Raw genomic sequence first — 9,295 nt, 5'->3', positions numbered from 1 at the left:
AGCCAGCTCTCCCCACCCAGCTTTGAGATCCTCCCTGGATGGGCCCAGTCCTACCAGCAATACAACAACATCACGGCATCCTAGTTAACAGCAGCTACCACTGAATGTGTGCTCCCTGTGGGCAGGGCACTCCCCTAGGGTCTTGCTCTTGTCGCCCAGGCTGGAGTGCAGTGGCGTGATCTCGACTCACTGCAACCTCTGCCTCCTTGGTTCAAGCGATTCTCTTGCCTCAGCCCCCCGAATAGCTGGGATTACAGGTGCCCACCACCAGGCCCGGCTAATTTTTGTATTTTTAATAGAGACGGAGTTTCACCATGTTAGCCAGGCTGGTCTCAAACTCCTGACCTCGCTATCCATCTACCTTGGCCTCCCAAAGTGCTGGGATCACAGGTGTGAGCTGCTGAGCCTGGCTGCAGAGCCACGTTCTCTCCCAACTCGCCTCACCCTGCTCCAGAGGGTGCCCACCAGATCGTTTTTGACATTGTTATTCAGGGTGACCCAGAGCTGGGGTGAGTGGTCTCTCTGCAAAATCCCACGAAATCCTGCCCTGGGAAACTACAGGTCATTCAATGTTGGTACTCTGGGCTCAGCCAGATACTATCTTAGAGGGATCTTAATGTCGTTATGGGTAACAGATGCCAATGTTTTAAGAAAAGTGCATGAAAGAGAAACTTAAAACCAAGAAAATTCTATCTATCAACTTAAAAAAAAAAAATAGGGACATGAGCCCAGGAGTTCGAGACCAGCCTGGGCAACATAGTAAAATCCCGTCTCTACAAAAAATACAAAAGTTAGCTGGGTGTGATGGCATGCGCCTGTAGTCCGAGCTACTCAGGGGGTTGAGGTGGGAGGATTGCTTGAGCCCAGGAGGTGCAGGTTGCAGTGAGCCATTGTGCCACTGCACTACAGCCTGGACAACACAGTGAGACCCTATCTTAAAATAATAATAATAATAATAATTAGCTGGAAACATCTTTGTGTCTCTACCATCTGGGAGAGTTCCTGGCACATAGTAGGCCTGGAAGAATGTTCATCCAATGAATGAATGAATGAATGAAAATTCAGAAGGCTAAACTCACAGTACTGAAATTAATATTGCTACTTAGGCCAAGGCATTAACACACAATGAGCCTTGCTTGCTTTCTCTGCAGAATGGGCAGAATCAAACAAGAATGCCACCTACCAGCTGGGCATGATGGCTCCCGCCTGTAATCCCAGCAGTTTGGGAGGCCAAGGCAGGCGGATCACCTGAGGTCAGGAGTTCAAGACCAGCTTGGCCAACATGATGAAACTCTATCTCTATTAAAAATACAAAAACTAGCCGGGTGCGGTGGCTTGCACCTGTAATCCCAGCTACTTGGGAGGCTGAGGCAGGAGAATCGCTTGAATCCGGGAGGTGGAGGTTGCAGTGAGTGGAGATCGTGCCATTGCACTCCAGCCTGGGGAACAAGGTGAGAGACTTCGTCTCAAAAAACAATGCCACCTGCCAAAGCCATCTGGTAAACATCCAAGACACCTTGGGAAATGTAACAGAAAAAGGAGCATATTTGCACCGTGCCTAATTGTTTTTGTTTGTTTGTTTGTTGTTTGTTTGTTTTTGAGACCGAGTCTCACTGTGATGCCCAGGCTGGAGTGCAGTGGTGCGATCTCAGGTCACTGTAACCTCTGCCTCCCAGGTTCAAGTGATTCTCCTGCCTCAGCCTCCTAAGTAGCTGGGATTACAGGCGCCTGTCACCATGCCCAGCTAATTTTTGTGTTTTTAGTACAGACAGGGTTTTGCCATGTTAACCAGGCTGGTCTCGAACTCCTGACCTCAGGTGATCCACCTGCCTCGGCCTCCCAAAGTGCTGGGATTACAGGCATGAGCCACCACACCCGGCCCTGCATTGTGCCTAATTGTGACATGGGAGTGTCATTCATCCCCCAGAGCACTGGATGCTCCCTGAGGGCTGGCTTCAGCACATCCTGCGGCCTGGCACCCTGCAGTCTGCGGCCGGGTCCCCAGAGGAGGAGGCACAGTGGTTGCTGCCTCTGGGCAGGCGACCACACTTTTCCCCTCCCAGGTATGAGTGACGGCGTCAGCGCATGGTCCTTGTAATAACTGTAATCCCTTGCCAGTACACATCATTTTTATTCCAAAACACTTTTATGCCTCAACTCATTTTATATTTCATATGCCCTCTCTTGGCGTCTGGCAGGTGGTAAAATTGATGTGCAAGGACACAGCAGGCTGGCAGGCCCCTGGCCCCCACCACCGCAGCCAGATGCTGGTAGCTGGAGGGAGGTCCTAGCTCAGGAACCAAATGAATGCAAACTAGGGGGCTGGGATGGGGGCCCTAGGATCATTCTTGACCTGGCTTTATATTTGCAAGCCCTGTGTTGGGGGTGCAGGGGAGGCATTTTGAAGTACAGAAGGTGCTGTACAAATGCCTGAGAGTACCAGTGTCTGCTGCCCTTGTCACTGTTGAATACAGAGATCAGAAACCTTAAAACAATGGTTATTGAATATTGGAGTCCCAGGGTGCTCTTTTCAGCTTTCTTCTGTTTTCGTACCCACTGCCTCCCTGGATGGGCTCCCTGCTGGCTTGGCTGTGGTCCGCTGCCCCTAAAGAGGCTCCCAGGACTCTGATGTCAGCCCCGTCCTCCCTCTGTACCCTCAGGCCCCTTCCGCTCAGGTCAGCTCAGGACCAGCCTCCTCATCCTCGTCTTGGAATCTCTAGAGCCTCCAGGTGCTGGGCTCTGACCTCCTCCCAGATGTCAGATAGCCATTGGAAACTCCATCCTCCCGGATGTCAGATAGTCACTGGAAACTCCATGTGTCCCAGTGTGAACTCGGGACTCCTCCCTCCCTCCAGGCCCTCCTGGGCTCCCCACCCCTTCTCTGCAGACAGAATCACCACCACCCCCTCGCCCAGAAGCCGGGGATCTTCCCAGGTTCCTCCCTCTCCTTCACTTCCCACACCCAAGCCATCACCAAGCTCCTGCCAAGGAATCTCCCAAATGCCCTCAAGCTTCTCAAGCCCAGCCCCCTTCCTCCCTGGCTCCTATGACATCACCCTCCAGGTTTCTTCTGCAAGCCCTGCTCCTGCTCAGCTCTGCCCTCACCGTGGGCTCCCAGACAGCATCCCCCCAGGACTGTGGTTGCTCCCCAAGGTCCTGGCCCACCTTGCCCACAACTCCTCCACCTCTGCCCTGGCCCCTGCTTTGTAGCTCACTCTTGGCAGGATGAACTACGTCCCTCTCCCCACGGCCTGCCCCTCATCGCTCTGGTATTTAGGGCCAGCCCCCTCAGCTCACTCTTCAAGCCCCTGTTATCACCTCCACAGGAGACCCCTCCAGCTGATGGCTGGACCCCAACCCATGTGCCTGGTGCTGGCTCAGGACCTCTCCCGTCCTGTGGCCCCTCTCGCATGGTACCCAAGGTGTGTTCAGCCCTGTCTAGCCTGCCAGATCGTGTGGCCTCAGGGACAGAGAACGGCGTTTTACTCATCCTGGCCCCATCACCTGGCCTGCCCCTCAGTGGATGCTCTGGAAATATTTGTTGAACTGAGAGCAACTGTTCTGAAGTTACAATATGGCAAATGCCCAAGCATCTGCCTGGTACCGTGAAACACCTGCTGGGAGAGTAAGACACGCCTTCCCCGGGTGGGAAGGGCTCACCTTTCCCCTGCACGCTCCTGTCGATTGGGATCAGCAAGTCAGCAGTTCAAGATCACCCATTTCCCATCCTTGACCCCAGCACTGGGCCCAGCCCGAGAGAAGAAACGGGCAGGGTGGGGACAGAGACCACCCAGGGCCCTGCCCCCAGTCAGACTGGGCCAGTGGCCACCTGGCTGGCTCAGACGAGGAAGGTGGTCCTTGCTGTGGGGAAGCCCCTGGCGGGAGCAGGGAGTCTAGGGTGGGAGCCCAGCTGTCCCAGGTGGATGGGGCACTGCCCCCAACCAATCAACTCCTGGCTGCAGCTGCTGCAGGCTTCATCACATTTGCACAGTGGGCAGGAGTGCGCAGTCCTGGGGTGAGGCAGGGCTGGCTTCTCCTCCGAGGTTGGCCGGTGAGAAGCTCCTGAGCCTGGGATCCACAGCCCCACCTGCCCTGCCCATTCGCTGGCCGTGGGTGGCTGGGGCACCGTCCCCTCAGGGCTCCTCTCCTGGAGCTCTTTTCCTTGCAGCTCCTGTGCTGGGCACAGATAAAGTGGCCATGGAGTGCAAAGGCCGGGGCTTGGCTCCAGCTCTGCCTTCGCTGGGCGACGGTGCAACCTTGGCTTCTCTGGGCTTCCCTCTCAGGTGAGCGAGGACTAGAGCCCAGCTGTGCTTTTGAAAGGCACATGCGTGAATGTGGACCGAGGACTTGGAAAGGGGACCATGCTTGTTTGTAAGACACAGTTAGGTTACCACTGCAGGGGTGCCATGTAGAGGACAGAGGGGAAGGCTTGGGTGGGGCACCTCCCTCAGCAGAGCCAGGGAGCAGGGACCTGGCCCTTATCACACAGAGCTGCTGGGCGGGGCTGTCAGGAGTGACTCCAAGGCACAGGTGGGCTGAGGCTGTGACTCGGAGGCCCCGTGGGGCTCGCTGCTGTCAGAGCAGTCCCACACCCACCCCTGTGGGTCCAGGGGTGCCTCAGTTGGGGGGAGGGTCACGTGGCCTGACTGTGTCCTGAGGACTGGGCTGCCAGATGTCCCTGTGCCTTCTCCCCTGGTGCGGCCAGAAGCCCCCTCCTCTGCCCAGGACAACCTGTGGACGCTGTCCCCCCACACCTTGTGTGAGGCACAGAACCACAGAGAACGGTGCACATATTGCACATGGACAGCCCAATGAACGGTCACAAGACAAACACCCCAGGAGATCAGCACCCAGATAGAGAAACAAGACGCCGGTACCCTGGGAGCTGCCGAAAACTCAGATGCAGATGACAATGACGTTGAATATCTCAGGGAATGCCCCCCACACTAAAAACCCCAGCCACTCACCTTACCGCAGACTGTCGCCCATCCTAGACCAGCTGCCAATGCAATGCATCTCCAAGGGGTACAGCCTGTCCTTCAGAAGGGCATGTACCTAACCCTTGGCTGAGGCACTGTGTCCCAGGGCTGTGATCATGCTCACCGAGGGCTACTGCTTCTCTTCTGTGGGTGGAGGACCAGGGCCTCTCCCACCCCACCATACCCTCCCCTCTCAGCCTCACCCCTCCAGAGGCAGCGTGGAACTTCATGCAGGAAGGGCTGAGGCAAGTGGGGGCAGGGAAAGGTGCCTCTGCCTAGCACTCCTCAGTGCCCTCAGGCCCTCCCAGCATTCTCCCAGCACCTACCCATTGCTCACCCTCCTTCCTGCTCACGGTGGAGGTTCCAGAAGCTCAAGGCACGGCCTGGAAGATGAGAGGCCGGGGAGATGCGGCAGGATGAGTAAGGGGTGCTGGCACCCACCAGGCTCAGGCACACCCCTGCATGAGCTTCCACCGTCCACTGAGTAAAGACCCTTGATGGGCACTGAGGTCCTCCTAATACCTCCCAACCTACCCGGCTAGCCTTCTTTTTATTTTATTTTATTTTATTTTATTTTATTTTATTTTATTTTATTTTATTTTTTTGAGACAGGATCTTGCTCTGTCGTCCAGGCTGGAGTGCAGTGGCACGATCTCGGCTCACTGCAGCGTCAAACTCCCAAGCTCAAACAATCCTCCCACTTCAGTCCCCAGAGTAGTTGGGACTACAGGTGCATCCCACCATGCCTAGCTAATTTTTGTAGAGACGAGATTTTGCCATGTTGTCCAGGCTGGTCTTGAATCCCTGGACTCAAGAGATCCACCCACCTCAGCCTCCCAAAGTGCTAGGATTCAAGGCGTGACCCCTTGCACCCGGCCTGTCTAGTCTTCTTATGCCTGCCCACTCTCTCCATACTGGCCACTAGCCAGAGCCTCTCCTGGACACCTGCTCCCTTTGCCTTCTCTACACTCGCCCTCCCACTACCAACTAACGTCTGCAGGCTTCTCCATGCCCTTCCACCAGGAGTGTGCTGAGCCCGCCAGTATGCACTGATGGTTGCATTTGCAGGAATTTTGCAAAGTTTGCAAAAAGGTCGATGGTTAAACACAGCCACCATTAAATTTTAAACTAAGTAAACTTATAATTAAATAAATTATATTTAAAATTGGCAATAAATATTACAAACTCATCACTTTCTAATTATTTTGTTACATTGAACTATTGTCTATATATATATATATATATATATTTTTTTTTTTTTTTGAGACAGAGTCTTGCTCTGTTGTCCAGGCTGGAGTGCAGTGATTCAATCTCAGCTCACTGAAAACTTCCGCCTCCCAGGTTCATGTGATTCTCCTGCCTCAACCTCCCAAGTAGCTGGGATTACAGATATGTGCCACCACACCTGACTGATTTTTGTATTTTTGGTAGAGACGGGGTTTCACTGCGTTGGCCAGGCTAGTCTCGAACTCCTGACCTCAGGTGACCCAGCTTGGCCTCCCAAAGTGCTGGGATTACAGGCGTGAGCCACCACACCCGGCCTTGTCTATGCTTTTGAGGTGTATTCGAATCTATTGCACTATCATGGCGGGAGTAGTATAACATATACTATTGTGCTAGGCCGGGTGCTGTGTCTCACACCTGTAGTCCCAAGACCAAGGCAAGAGGAGTTCAACCATCTCTACGAAAAAAAAAAAAAAAAAAAAAATTAACTGAAGTGTGGTGGTGCAGGAAGTATCGCTTGAGCCCAAGAGGTCGAGTCTGCAGTTACCTGTGATCATGCCACTGCACTCCAGCCTGGGTAACAGAGCAAGACCCTGTCTCAAAAACAAAACAACAGTGTGCTAGTGTTCATGGTTTCCCAGTGAGTGAGGTCGTGTCACAGGCAGCCTCAAATGTACCCAGCTGGGAGTATTACGGGATCGCCTCCCTCACCCCAGCTGCATCTGGGGTGTGGGACTCAGGCAGGGCCGGGATCACTGGCTGTTCACAACACCCGCCCCCCTCTTCCGACCTGGCAGCCAGACACCCCGATGAGTTCGGGCAGGGCGGCCCTTAGTTTTCTTGCTCCCTCCCTCTCAGATACTTGCAGAACACTAGGGAGGCCGAGGGAACCCTAAATACGACCCTCAGCTTGTCCAGGGTCTTGTGATGGAGAAATGTGGCATGGTGGCCCTCGCGTGTGTGTGCAGCGTCTGCAGGTGTCCCGCCCAGCGCCTCCTGCACGATAGTTGCAGGCTGGACCCGAGGGTCCCGGCCCATCCACTGTGGTCTCCTCCCCGGTGCCCCTCAGTACCCAGAGGTCCCGCTTGCCCCAGACATTGCCCCAGGCTCCCCTCCCTTTCTGACGCCGTTGTGCCAAGGTGCCAGGCCGCTGAGGTCTGGAACCCTGGCGGAAAAGCCAGGGTCCCTGGCCTTGGGTGGCCGGAAAGGCTCCGCAGCTGCTGGGGATAGAGACGCCGGGCCAGGCTAAGGGCTCCCGCCCCGTCTAAACAGCCTGCCCTGGGGAGGGCCAGGCTCCTCTCCCGCGCCCACGCGCCCACGCGCTCTCGGCAGGGTCCGGCTCCAGGCCTGGCGGGCGCGGCCTCCCTACCGGACGCGTGCGGGAGAGCGGCCAGGCTAAAGCGCTGGGGCCAGGAGGGCACCCGCCGGGCTGCTGCCTACGGGAGTTGGGGCAGAAGCCGCCGCGCCCGCGCGCGGGTAATTTCTCCCGAGGCGCATTCCAGCCCGTGGAGCTGCTGGCGCAGACCCCGTGTGGGGACCAGCAAGGCTAACCCCTCCCGCACCCTGTGGTCGGCAGAGCACGCGAGGGGCCGCGAGCCGCGTGGGTTTGGGGGCGCCGTGGCAGGCGAGCGGGGCCGGCAGAGCGGGAACCCGCACACGCTCTGCGCGGAGCCGGGGACAGGCGCGTGCGGGCCGCGGGGTCCCTCTGGCGCCAGGAAGCGGCGGCCGAAGGACACAAGAGCTCGCAGCCCAGGCTCAGGGAGGCGTAAAGGCTGAGACGCTGAATGCAGACGGCGGGAGCTCGGGGGCTGGGGGGTGGGAAGAGGCCGCTGTTTCTCAAAAAAGTCTCCATCGAGCCGGCCTCTGCTCCCGCCCGCCGGGCGGACCCCCGATCCCTGCACCCAGGGCTGCCCGTGGGTCTGTGCGGGCTGGGGACCCCCTCCCGACACCCAGCCCCCGGCTGCGCGCAGGGAAAGGCTGCAGAACGCAGGGACCACGGAAGCCGGGGGCGGCGGGGAGGGGTCGGTCAGGTGGCCCCCGGCTCTAGCCCGGCCCGGCAGTCTCGGAGCCTCAGTTTCCTTCTCTGTACCACGGGAACACGGACGGAGGGATTTCCGAGGCTTTGACCGCACTAATCGCCGCGGGGCGGGGCGGCGGCGCCAGCCCTGGTCCTGAGCCCCCAGCCTGGCGCGGGAACCCGGACGGGGATCTCGGGAGCAGAGTCCCGCGGTCCAGAAGGCGCGAGCGCGCGGGTGCCGGGTGGGGTGTCTGAGCGAGCGCGGAGCTTCTCAGGTGGACGCTCCCAGCCACCTCTGGGACCCTTCCTGCTGGCCTTCGAGCCTGAGAAGTGGGCGCGGCTGGACGGAAGGGAAACAGCCCCCCACGCACAGGTGGACACCCGGGGATATCGGGCGCGCGCGGCGCCTGGCAAGGGGAAGCTGCTGGGGACGCGGGCGGCTGCTCCCGCGGGGCCGCCTTCCGAAGCGCCGCTGGCTCCGCGCCTTCCCGAGGCCGCTACGAACGTCCAGCCCCGGCGACGCCGCCTGCCCGCGATCGGCCGGTTCCGCGGACAGGAAAGGCTCGATCCGCTAGGGCGGCCTCCGAGAAGTCCCCAGCGCCCCTCCCGCACGGAGTGGGGCTGAGAGACCCTGGGGACGGGGCCGGGTCCACAGAGCCCAGGAGCTGGGGGAGGGGAGGCGCCGGGGGCCCCGAGCTGTGGGAAGTCCCTGGACCCAGGCTGCCGGGCGGCTTCTCAATAGCACACGGACATCTAAGAAACGCGGAGCGGCCCGGTGACCCCCGCTGTGGACTTAGTGGCGCCGCGAGGCCCCACTCCGGGCTTCTGACCACCGGGCACTCGGGTGTTCATCTGGGTCCTTGCGGACCCAGCCCGGCTCCAAACGCCCCCGGCCCGAGGGTGTTCAGAGCAGCCAGGAGGGCCGAACCGAATTCTGTCTCCTGGACCCGCGGTGGTTTCCCGCCCGCCTGGAGCCCCGTCGGAGGTTCGGGGACACCACGCAGGTGGTCCATCCTCGAGTCCGGGCCGGAGCCCGACCTCCTTCCCCGTGAGCTCTCGGAGCCTTCGGGGCAGC

This window comes from Mandrillus leucophaeus, unplaced genomic scaffold, assembly GCF_000951045.1.
Source record: "Mandrillus leucophaeus isolate KB7577 unplaced genomic scaffold, Mleu.le_1.0 Scaffold1, whole genome shotgun sequence".
Lineage (NCBI taxonomy): Eukaryota > Metazoa > Chordata > Mammalia > Primates > Cercopithecidae > Mandrillus > Mandrillus leucophaeus.
The sequence above is the reverse complement of the archived record's forward strand: the minus strand, read 5'-3'. Positions refer to the sequence as shown.